The sequence below is a fragment of the Ambystoma mexicanum genome, chromosome 5q (assembly GCF_040938575.1).
Source record: "Ambystoma mexicanum isolate Mex_15411 chromosome 5q, UKY_AmexF1_1, whole genome shotgun sequence".
Taxonomy (NCBI): domain Eukaryota; kingdom Metazoa; phylum Chordata; class Amphibia; order Caudata; family Ambystomatidae; genus Ambystoma; species Ambystoma mexicanum.
The window spans coordinates 54,734,203-54,747,265 of record NC_090933.1 but is presented as its reverse complement, the minus strand read 5'-3'; the positions used below and the strand labels follow the sequence as shown (position 1 = coordinate 54,747,265).

Sequence of the window (13,063 nt, the reverse complement as noted above, 5' to 3'; positions counted from 1 at the left end):
TCTAAATGATCTCCAGACAAAATATGGTCCTTATACTCATTAATGTGTCACAGTGACGTCATACTATGTGGTTATTGTCAAAAACCTATCAGGGGTCGGGATTGATTAAGGAAAACATCTAAGTATACATTTCTATAGGACCTAGGATTGTTATTGGCTGCCCGTTATCAGGTGGACAACTTATGCCTAGCTCTCAAAACATGTCATTTCAGAAACATTAGATACATAGTATCTCATTGGTCTTCAATACTATAAGGCCCTTCGTTATATGGACTATTACAATTGGTTGGCACACTTGTGCCAGGTCTGGAACATTTGGTTCATTTAGCAGCACGTAAACCCAGACCCAGGTGCTGGGAGAAAGGACATGAAGCTACTTCACCACCCAATAAGCCTTGCATCTTTCATTACCCATGCCTTCTGCCTTGCAGAGTATCCTTGTCTTTGAGAATGTAAGGGAGTGAGGGCACTCGCTATCGTGTCTGGAACTCCAAGTTCAAACTCTATTTCCATCCTTGACACACGTGACAGGAGGCCACCATCTGGTCCATTTTACAGTTTTTAAATGTTCTAATTGAATTAAAACTTGGCATCCTTTGTGTTCTTTCTCGCACCTTAACTTGACTAGGTTCATCCTCTGCACACTCGTTCTTCTTCAGAGTAGATAGCTGACCTCGATTTCTAGGATCTTGACTTCAGGCCAGGCAGCCTTGCCACGCAGCTCCATGAGCTTGATATTCTGCTCCAACACAACAATTCCATTCCCACTTCATGGTTTCTGGCATATTTAATTCATGATATCAATGTGCAGTTCTGTACAATTTCGGCATCACCTGCATTCTATACACTACTCATAGATAGCTTCTATGATGATTTAATCTACCTTGCATTTCAGCATCTGTACTTTTATTGAATGTTTTATTTCTGCAGCACTTTGTGCACGTGTAATCTTCTTCTTTTACACTTGAGAGTTCACTCGATCCTTACTTCTTCTTTGGTGGTCAATATCTATACATCATCTTCAGCCAGTATCTCGAGATGTCATGCACACTTTCTTATGATGTCACTAGCTCCTCTTCTTTGCTCCTTCTCATATTCCTCCAGGGAGTTCTTCCTGCAGGTTGTTGTTACTTCGGGGGTACATTCGATAAGGTTCTCTTAATGGGTATCTTCTTCCAAACACTTGCCGCAGTATTGGCATGATGGCTGGTGTCAAACACGGCACAGTCTCATGTCTCCAATAGAGGGGAGGTACGGGGCGTGATCTCCTGCAGATGTATACAGTTGCTCCTCTACATTCCTTCCTCTGGTGGAGTCCTCAACCACCTCCTCATGATTTCTGCATCCTTGTATCTTCTCTTAAAGAAGTTTTTCTTGGGTGTCCATATCTTCATCACCCCCCTCAGCATGCCCACGGTTTTAGTGTGTTCATCCACACTCCAGGTCAAGTAACTACATTTTCCATTCGGGGTACAATAGACGTAATGTCCCACGTACCTTTTATGATCCTTTGGATAGCAGAACTTCGTTCCTTCAGGTGCCACAATGCTTACCTTTATGTAATCTCTGACAGCATCATTGGTCTACTCTTTTGCTTTTGGCTCATCCTTGGCATCAATTATGAGCTCCATTCCTACTGCTTTCTTTGCCGTTTTCTTACATTGTGCAATTATTATCTTGATTATACAGAATCCAAACATGATCAGCACCGATAATGCTCCAGGGAACTTGGATAAATTAGCCATCCACTGAAGAATTCATGAAAACACTAATACAAATCAACTGTCATCTTCAATGCATCTGTCTCTTCCTCCATCTTTGTATGCAGGTCTGTCAATATCGATATGCCCTCCTTAAAGGTCCCATTCTCACCATCATGAGAAGGTATCAATGTGCAACATGATCGCCCAATCCTGGCACAAACACTTCCTACCATTGCTGTGATCATGTTGAGGACATACCTGTTCTGGAGGGTCATCAGTCGTGTGGCCCTCAGCTCCTTTTATAGTAGCACTGATTGTCTGCAGAAGCTCCCACCTGGTTATCTGTAGCCATTTGGCATTCACCGTTGTTTGAAGTCCAGGCATAAATATAGATGTCATTATCATAGCAGTCTTGCTGAACAACTTATGTTCATCAGGAATGGCTTCATAAGCCTTTATTAATTTTGATGAAAAATACTTCTCTCTTTTCATCCGTCAAAGTACAAGTGATCGTCTTTTTCTCAAATGGTCATCCACCTTTGGGAATTCATCGATGTTTAGATCGCTCTGAGGAATCAACAATGCTGGAACATGGATGAACACCAAGGAACACACTCCACTCCAATTCCTGGGTAATTTCATATATGCTCTAGATCCGCAGGCCCAATATCAATCGATTAGGACAGCTGTCCCTTTTCTCATTCCTAGGACGTCAATTATGGTTTTTCACCCTTTATTATATCCAACATGGTTCTTTCCATGAGAACAGAGGAATGGCAGAGAAGGGAGGAGGAGAGGTGGCTGCACGGAGGCCGGAGGTAGAGGAGAGAGTAGAGGGGGAAAGGAGAGAGTATGAGAGGGTGGACAGGATGTCCTGTGTTTTTCAGATGAAGTGGGAAGCCAAGTCTGTGCAGAGGGGACAGGAGAGGAAGAGACTGCAGCAGTATTGGCCAGCTCCTTGCAGATTTTAAAGAGATCGGCCGAGTTGTTATATGCCGCAGAGACACGGGTTTGGATGTGAGCTCTCTTCTTAGTGAGGGCGGAGAGTTGGTATTGCCTTTGGAGCAGGCGGCAGGCCCATTTGTCAGAGGATGCACAAGATGCCAGCCATTTTTTCTAAGACACCCTACACTTGCGTTTAAGGGTGACAAGGTGTGAGTCATACCAGGAGTTGCACTTGGCTTTGGGCTTTAAGCGGATCCTCTTGAGAGGGGCAAGTACATTAAGAGTATCAGAGATAGCAGATTGGAGCATGGAAAGGGCTGTATCAGGATGTGAGTCAGCCCAAGGTGCAGGAGGGGGAGAGAAAGAGGTGGCAAAAGCCTCAACTGACACATGCTTCAAGGGTCGAATGACCGAAAAGGTGGGTGGCAGTGTCGGGGTAGGCACGGCCTGAGAGGAAGAGAGAGAGAGAGTTGAAAGGAGAGGAAAAAGTGGTCACTCTAGGAGAGAAGAGTGGTGAGAGGGTTGGAGAATGGGAGGTCTGAGGATATCAGACCATCCAGAGTGTGCCCTGCAGAATGAGTCGGGCCAGAGGGAACAGTAGAGATAGAGAGAGAGTCGCAGAGGTCGCGAAAGAGTCCAGTGGAGGGACAAGAAGCATCCTGGTGGATGTTGAAGTCTCCAAGGAGGAGGAGGAGTTGAGTGATTGAGGCCAGGAGGGAGGAAGAGAGGTCAATCCACTCAGAGAGGAAGGAAGTGATCTGACATGGTTGCTGGTAGATAGTAGCCACGGGGAGAGAGTGGTCAGGAGAGAGAGAAAGCCTGCAGACAAGGCATTTGAAGGATGAGTAGGCATGCATAGGAATGATAGAAGCAGGAATCCACTATGGGAACATCAAGGCTACACCACACTGGTACAGTTGGATCTGGGCACGGAGAGGATCTTGTAGCCATCAGGGAGAACAGTGTCAAAGCTTGTGACAGCTGTCTCAGTGAGACAAAGGACATCAAGATCGAGTTCTTCCAGGAGACAGTAGATGTCAGAGGAGTGTTTGACAGATGAGCGAGAGTTAAGAGTGGCAATGTGGAGAAAGTTGCCACCATTGAAAGACTTCTGGGGAGGGGTACAAAGCAGAGGTACTCCCTGCGGAAGTGTACAAGAAGGAACCCGAGGGTGGGAAAAAGAGGAGGGGGGATTTGCCCAGAGGTATGCCCAGCAGTAAACTTTTGACACACTACGCAATTCACCATGAACTGCACAATGTGTTTCAGTAAATTGGGGCTGAACCAGTCTTCTGCAATTGTGGGTGCAAGACTTTATTTGGTCAAATGCACATGGCTAATGCAATTACCCACGTGCACATTTCAATAATGCTGCTGGCATTTCTGGCTTTCCAGTGCTTTCCTGTTGCCATAATGCTTCCGTGGGGGATAAAGAACACCCCCTACTTTTTCATAGCTCTTGCTGCTCGTGCTGGGCTCTGCCCTGAATTTCTATTAGTTGCATAATTGACGGCATATTAAACCCCTCTCATCTTAACATGCTTCTAGTTAATACTTCTTTAGTATCTTCAATGTCAATAACTCGACATGCCTGGACAATATTCATCCCTTTTGGCTTCTACGTTTGTGGCTTAATTTCCATGAGAGATAAAGTCTGTTCGTTCAGTATGTGTTGTACATTTTGCAACCACTATGGCCACTGGGAGTTGTAGTGCCTTAATGAGCCTGTCCAATAAGGACGCATGTTGCACTGGAGAGGCATCTGCGTAGAGATAGTCCCTCCTTTTCCAACGTGACAGCCATGCTTGAACGGTTGACGTCACATAGGCGGAGTCACTGTACACTTCACTTTCTGCCCTTCATGTTTCTCGAGCACGACAATAAGTGTTACTAATTCTGTGGCTTGCGCTAAAAAGTGTGACTAGTCTTGCACTTCCCACTACCTCAAATTTGACATTTAAACTGTGTCTTACAACTGCAGAGCCTGAATGCCTCTCCCAGTAGTCTGATCAATTTTTTAAAAACCATTGATAAAGAGAATTTCCCCTCCAGTCAAAGCATTCTGTTTCACATGGGGTATATCATCATAGAAGTCAACATAGTTTGCACAGCCATGCACATGATCACCTTCTTCTACAGGTGTAGCCACAAACGTGGCTGGGTTCACTATTTTGCACCTCACTATTTTAATCACTGGATTAGCAATCATTACTTCATACACTGATGCTCTTTGTGACGTCAATGTACCCTTGGGTTTCTTTAAAATGGCAAATAAGTCATGCTCCACATAAAGAGTCATGGAACAGCCTATGACAATACTTGTGGACTTCTCAATTGCAAATGCGGCAGCAGCCAAATATTGTTTGCATGGAAAATGTCCTCTCATAACTGGGTCTAAAATCCCTATTGAGGGTATAAACTCATCCCCATCCCTGTGAAAAGATTTCCTCCTACCAGAGTGACACCTCCTATCCTAGGTGTCAGTATGTGCCCTGTATTTGCGTTTTGTTGTGTTTGCATAGGTGCTTGTTGTGACTGCCCCTGTGGTGGATGCATTTCCACCAGTCCCTGCTGTTGTGCTTGCTGTACTTGCGGCTCCTGTGCCTGATAAGATGTGTGATCCTGGATAAACCCTGCTTGTGTGAGTGTGCTGTTAGGTGGTGGATAAGCTATCCCCTCTCTTGAAGGTTGTCTGTTCTGTTGATCGTTCCCTCAGCTCCTACACATGCATGCAATATGCCCTGTATTTCCACAATTGCAACATACTGGGGGTGGCCCTCTGGAAAACCCTCCTTGGTTATATCGTCCCTGAGTATTCTGACTCTCATTCCGAATGTTCTGAAATCCACTCTAGGTGTTCTGGAATCTGCCTCCTCTACCACATGGCCAAAGCCCATACCCACTTTGATCCATCGTGCGTGCATTATTCACCTGCGACAAACCCATTGCTTCTTTCATTCCTATTCCTTCTCCACTTGTGAATACTGCCCCTTCTATGGCAAACTTTGACATTTTTTTCTAAACTAACTTGGCTTCTTTCTATTCTCATCCTTCTTTTTATTCATCTCTTGTAGCAACTGACAATGATGTGCAATAGTTAACTGTATCACAGTGTCATGGCTTTACTTCCATCCCTACTTGTTTTTTCATTTGTCTCTGTAGGGATTTTGGCAATCCCTGAAACAAAATATGATGAAATAGTGCCACTATTTTTTTTCCCAATGCTCACGTGTTTCAAGCTGCCATTTCTCTTGAATATCCTGAATATAAGTAGTCTGGTCTACATCTTCTTTCCTTTACGTGTCATAATTGGACCCATATCTACTGTATCAGGAAACTGTACCATGAGAACTCTCCAAACATCTGCTCTGCAATAATTAAATTGTGCTCCATCATGCACTGTGTTTTGTGCTTTCACACCTGCATATCCCGCTCGTCTACAAATGTCATCAGCTCTCTCTCCAAGGATAGCTGTCAATAGACCTTTTATGTCTCCTATGGCCAGCGTGTTTCCCGCTGTCATCTTCTCTAACTCGTATATCCATTTCCCAGCACCCGAAGTCCAACTAGGGAGCTTGCATTTTAAGTTATCTTTATCCATCTTTGGCCAGGGAATATACTGTGGCTTTGCTCCCCCTTCTCCAACGGGGAAACTGTGAGAACCCATCCTGTAGACAGATCCCACTATTCTTTTATCTAATGCAGGTGTGATTGTTCCTATCTGTCTTCGTGCTGGTAATGACCTTAACCTACACACATAAGCTGGAGATTCTCCTCTCTCACTACACAATCGTCTTCGGGGAAGCTCAGGATATGGTACAGGAGCTGGTGTTTTGTCCTTAGGGTTTTCCAGATCTGACCATTTTACCTCTTTATCCATCTGTGATTTCCTAGGGTGACACATGCAACTAGTGTGACTATCATCTTCCTGTTCCCTGTCTAAATTTAATCTGCTCAAAGACAGTACTTGGCGCTCATCACTAAACATATTTTCCTCCTCATCCTGTAATTTAGGTACCGGGGATTGGTTACCGTTCCCCTGAGTTCCATACTCGCTGTTCTGCCTTATTTGCTGATGGACCTTTTCGATCCTTTCTCCAATATGTTATTCATCATATCTACTCACATCATAGCTACTCTAGGTGTTTCTGGCGTTATTTCCATTATCGGAAGAATCTCTCTTATTCTATCCCATCATGTCTTCGCTCACCCTCATTCGTTCTTTAAGATGAGACTGATATCCAAACCTTGCTGCCTCCTATTCTGTTTTATTTTTTCATCACTTCCCTTTGCTTTCTCGCATTCCTTCTTACCCTCTCTTCCTCTTGCCTTCGTTCCTCCCTTCTCACTTCCTGTCTTCGTTCTTCTTCTTCTCTCCTTCTCTGCAATCTTTTGTCTTTCACCCTTTGTGCTTCTTCCTCTCTCTTTCTTTCTCACCTATCTCTTTCTTCTTTTTCTCTTTGTCTATTGTCATACTTGCTTTGTTCCTCTGCCTGCTTTTTGTCCTTTTCTTGTTCTTCTCTATATATCTGTTGCTGTCTTTCCCTGCTTCTTCTTCTTTTCTCATCCTCTTTTAACCGCATTTCTCATTCTTGGCCCTTCTTTTCTTGCTCGTCTTTGTCCTCTCTCTGCCTAGCCTCCTCAATGCTTTTCCCATCTAACTTGAGTAGTAACTATACTCCTATCCATTTGTTCTGTATGAGCGTTACCTTCTTTTCTCCTTTCCACCTCTTAATTTCTCTGTCTATATCTGTCGATATATATTCAATCTCTCGCCTCTCTCTGCCTTATCTTATATGAACTTAAAGTCATCTTCCTTCCTTTTGCTCTCTTCTGGACGTTCGTCGCCACTGTAAGCGAGGGGTTCATATATTGGGTTACTTTACCCCGCTGCTGCTTAAGTCCTATTTATTCTGTATTTACACTGTTAATCACTGACAAGGTAAGAGGAGCTGAGGGCGCAACGCCTTACCCTTATGCCGACTAAGCATCCACTCCTCCAGTGGTTGATCCTCCTTCTCCTCTTGGTACATTTTTCAAAGTTCTAAAACTGCCAGCCTTTTCTCTAATTTCTTTCCTGTGTACGCAGCATGTACATATGTGGTCATGTGTTGCAATACCGCTTTTGACAATGATCCCCCTTGTGGCCATGGCATGAACATTTTATCAGCTGTGCCCTTTACCCATTCTGCACTGTACTGTTTGAGCTTGGTGCGTGTTTTGGTAATGTTTTACAAAGATGGATATGAGGCGTGTCCACCATAAGTTGCAATTGACTGTTGATACTTACCAGATCATTAATAAAATCTCTATCTCAAGGCTAATAAGCCACCACTTCTAATCTCAAAAACAACAATTATGAGCGAGAACCATCCATCGCTGCTCAATCCTCTTTTGTTTCAACAACCTGTCTTTTGATTGGCGCCAATCGATTACGACACTTTACATCAAAAAACGTCACTTCTGATTTTTACAGTTTGTTATTTCTTAAAACTTCACACAACAAATAATAATCACAATAATAACACAATACACATGAATAGCCCCTCTGATCACCTTCTCTTATTTATAACCATTTATAATAAGAGGTATGCTTCTCACGCCTCCACTTATTTTACCCTATACAGGGTTTAAGACGTCACCTTTCATGGTCCTGACTGTGCGTATTACCTTTCTTAATACTCCTGTTGGAGTTTGAGAGGTCCTCTTCTATCTCCCTTGAAATAGGATTACTTAGGTGTTCCTATATCTACACAAAGTTTCCCGTTACTCAAAATATCACAATCCTACTGCTTTATATTGCCATTTCCCTTAATCTACTTACATCCGTTAATCAACTCGAGGCCTTTGGAATCGACTCCTCCTCCAATCCGACCACCTTGCCTTCCGTCTGCGGAGCTCCCGTGGAAACTGAGCACAGATTTCTTCAAAGAGGGACCTGCCGACAGTCTCAGTTCTACTTGCACGTTTTTTTCTATCAGCCGCTCTCCACAGGAAACTGCACAATCTTCCAGCTAATGGCGGAGGAAGCTTGATCGTCCGAAACTCTGGAGCTAAGCTTGTTTGGATCTGAAACCATCTGCACTGCTGCCATGTGAGCTTATGGCCCTTTGGAACGTGCATATGGTAATGGATGGGATTACACCAGAATAATTCTGAGTCCAAAAAAAAGACAAACTCAAGAATATGGCAAGTTCTGTTTTATTGACAAGTATCTAAAACAGGGAGCATACAGCGAACATCAACAGACATACGCTCAGTCTCTCAATGATCTCCACACAAAATATGCTCCTTATACTCAATAATGTGTCAGAGTGAGGTCATACCATGTGGTAATAGTGAAAAATCTATCAAGGGTCAGGATTGGTTAAGGGAAACATCTAAGTATAGATTTCTATAGGAGCTAGGATTGTTATTGTCTGCCTGTTATCAGGTCGACAACTCACGCCTAGCTCTCAAAACATGTAATTTCAGAAACATACATAGTTCCTCATTGGTCTTCAATACTATAAGGTCCTTAGTTATACGGACTAATACAATTGGTTGGCACAACTGTTCCATGTCTGGGACATTCAGTTCCTTTAGCAGCACGTAAGCCCAGACCCAGGTGCAGGGAGATGGGACATGACGCTACCTCACCACCCAATTAGCCTTCCACCTTTATATCTCTCACAGAGACCCATCTCATGTGGAGTCCCTCAGGGCTCTTTACTTAGTCCCACGCTTTTCAACCTTTACCTAAAACCGCTGGCCGAACTATTTCTTGGTGCAGGAGTAGTATTCTTTATAATGTATGCCGTCGATACTCAGCTGATCCTGCATCGACATAATTCAGAGGATTCAGCAGCAGAACATTTTAAATAATGCATGGAATAGGTTAAGAGATGGATGGATATGAATTATCTTCAACTAAGTTTCCAGAAAACCGAGATTTGAATCCGTAATAATAAAGACTTGATGGGCCAACAGGTTTGCCTATTACAATCTGGCGACCAGATATGGGCCACTAACTACTGCGCTTCATCTCTTGGCTCATGTCCTATCCCAGCTAAAACCATTCAGAATCTAGGCATTTGGATCAATTTGGACCTCCCTTTTGCATCTAACTACTGGTCTTAATCTCTCGGACAATGATCGATAAAGAGGAATGAATACATAATACCCACCTCCGGTCTAAATATAGAATGGTAGGGTGGCAATGAATGGCAGATTTCCTGGCATCTCTGTAGTCACATGAAGACATTATTCTCCAAGTACCACATTCTGCGACTTGCACGGTATGCATGTAGGTCACTCGAGTCACTTGATTTCCTATGGAGACTTCCATGCACAAGAAAGGGGGTCAGTCAGCCTCAAGTGCCTCACAGCCTAGACCCTCCACCTTCATGCCTTAGTGTCAGCCTACACACAACAGCTAGATTTGTATTGGATACCTGCACGTGTATGAGTTGTGGCCTGGGCCAACGTGGATGCAGGGGGTAAATTACTACTGGCAGGCTTTAGAGGGCCCAGCCTATGCATACATGATTTACGTTTCCATTCCAGCTTCAAGGGTGGAAAGTTGCAAACGGGATGGATATGCTCATGCTCTGCATGAGGCTTTCTATTCCATGCATTGCAATGCAGGGAGGGGTCTGAATGCACTAGGCACTCCATGGCTGTGTCCCGGAATACCTCTCCAAGAAATGTCTCACCAACACCCAGACTCCACAAATCTATTTGCCATCCGCCATGCTGACAAAAAAGAATGTTGTGCCAGATTCCTACACCACCGTACTCGATATATGAAGCGCAAACGGGTCTTTCTGCTGGCTAGACTACAGTCTATAGGGCATCCAAACATCCGAAGCATGTTTCATCTAGAATGTCCTTCATTGTTTTCCATAACTACTGACCCACTCTAGCTCTGGCTAGATACCGTAAGACCGATCTGTCTCCAACGCCCTGCATTGTTTCGGCCGTCCTTCATCAGGGCTGCTTTTCCATCGCTTATTACAGGGATTCCACACAAGAATCAGAAGCAGGCAAGCATTTCTGGTGTCACTTGTTGGCTGTGACTATTCTTTACTGGTGAAATATGCCGAGTGCCTTATTATTTATGATTCCTGGGAAGCGCTGCCTACTGCTGACAGAAGCATTGTGGGGCTTTGCAAACAGGTTGCTGACAACCGAATGCAATGCATAGCCGTATAACACCCTAAAATAAATAAATAACGCCCGAAATCTACATACTCAAACATCATAGACATGGAAGGGTTGGAAGTCAAAGCATTGTTTAGATGCTTTTCAGGAGAGAAAAAAAGCATTGTATAGTAGGGTGAGAGTTTGGGAACATGTGACCAAAATAAGGATTTGGGCAGTCATATCTTGGGATGAAGGAGAATAGCCTGGCACTGAAAATTGCGATCCCAGATGATGCAGCATCTGTTTGCAGCCTTGTGCATCTCCGAAGAAAGCGAATGGTGGAGTTAACATTGTGGTTAAACAACGCTTGAACTGCATGCCCCATGCCCAGGTGGAGCTAAAAAAACCGCCAGCCACCCCCCCCCCCCCCCCGCCTCACTTCTTGCTCTCTCCAGCTGCTATTGTTAGCTCAAATGAGGCAAACAGATTCTGAAAACTAATTAACACTCTAGAAAATTACACCCGGAGAAAATGGTTATCCGTGGCACCTCCCCCCGATTGCATCTTGTTCCCGAAAATACGCGCTGGTTACTATGCGCCGCTCAGCGGGAGCCGGGGGCAGGCGGCCGCGATGATCGCAGAGAGTGCGGCGGCTGCTTTATCGCGCGCTCTCGCAGATGAGAAGATAAAAGGGGGAGGCACGGGGGGCTCGCTGCTATCCGTGCCGGCACTGATATGGAGCAATGGGCTTTGTTTACGCAGTGATCTGGTGCGCTGACGCGTGGCAGTGCGTATAACGCCTGTCCGAGTTCAATGTGTTTCCGAGATGTCGGTGGTGACACGACTGAGGAGGTCGCAGTCCAAAATGTGAATAGAGAACGTGAACAGTGATGCCTTCAATACCACGGGCTGAACAAGAACGTACATTTTTACTTTGCGTGACCAAAAATCAATGATTTTCACTAACTGGGCACCATGCACACCTCATCGACTATGAGCAAGCAGCCTAGCTCGACCCCTTTCCAGGTGGAGTCGATACATTTTAGAGCACATTTTAGGGTTTAAAACATCGGAAGAATGTACAGGTTGATGTTAACATAATACCTCAACAACAGCCACCTACCCTGCTGTGCTACCATGCAGCTTTCTGCATGGCGGACCTGTCACAAGGCCGGCCTTCGGACAGGGCTGCCCGGGCGACTGCCATGCCGGCTAGGGGGAATCTTTCAAGGTCCTGCACGAACTGGCGTGGTGGGAGAAGGTGCAGCAGATGCCCATTTGAAATTAAATGCGCCCCACTCTCGCGAATGATTTAATAACAATAGGGTGCTGATACTTTGCATCAGCGCCTATTGAAAAATGTGGCACCCCTTAGCCCCTGCATGACCACGAGTTCCCCGGGGGAGGGCAGGGTGCCACATTTTTGTTTTGCTGCCCGCGGTGCTGCTGCCCCTAAGGCCAACCCTGACCTGTCACTTAACTTAAAAATAGAATTCATCATTGCAGGGTGATCCCTGAGCCTATTCAAAATCACTGCCTTTCACAGTTCAAGGGCATGGCCTAGAGGCCTATTGTGTTTTATCGCCTGCAGCATTGACACTGCGAGCAGTCTCCTTTGAGAAGTACAGTCAGCATCTGTAAACTGTAAACATCTCTACTGAGAGGGGTGGGGGTGGGAGGTCCTGCCCCCATTGCTTCAAAGGTAAGGGGGCAGTTGACCACTTTGCCACCCTGTACTCAGCACCTATGATGGGAATCGTCGTGCACACTGCTTCATCTTCAAGGTGACTGGTAGATCACCCAAGCATGCCTGTACCTTTCTTCCTTATGTTTGCTATGTAACTCCTACGCCTTTTGTGGTGACGTGGGCAGAGGGAAGGCTATACTCTCGAGAGGGGTGTGAACGTGATTCCCTAGCAGGCCAAACAGCATTAGCACAACAGTCCAAAATAAAGGGAATGCCGAATCAAGGTTCTATAAAATAGATATACTTTAGTGAAACACACCATCTGCAAAAATAACAAAATAGGAAAACACTGTACAAAATTAACCCCTGAGGAAAGAGCACCGAATATGTACAGATACAAAGTTGTGGCACTCAGTGTCATGAATCAGTGGTGCAGGGCACATTAAAACCACAATGTTTATAAAAGGATATGTTTTTGCATTCAAAAAGGGAACTGATGACCTAACCAGTTTCTAGGGACCAAACATGGACCAAGGGTTCAGATATAAAACAATCATACCTTTTTGAAGCTCTTAGCAGTTTGACAGCATCAAGCCAGGCTTTT

The 13,063-nt window shown here is 44.8% G+C and overlaps 1 protein-coding gene across 12 annotated transcripts in view; it reads left to right on the top strand.

The window, feature by feature from the left end:
- Positions 1 to 13,063, top strand: part of LOC138497200 (poly(rC)-binding protein 3-like) — a 3,473,032-nt gene that overhangs the window by 2,631,618 nt on the left and 828,351 nt on the right. The gene's annotated exons all lie outside the window — the stretch shown is intronic.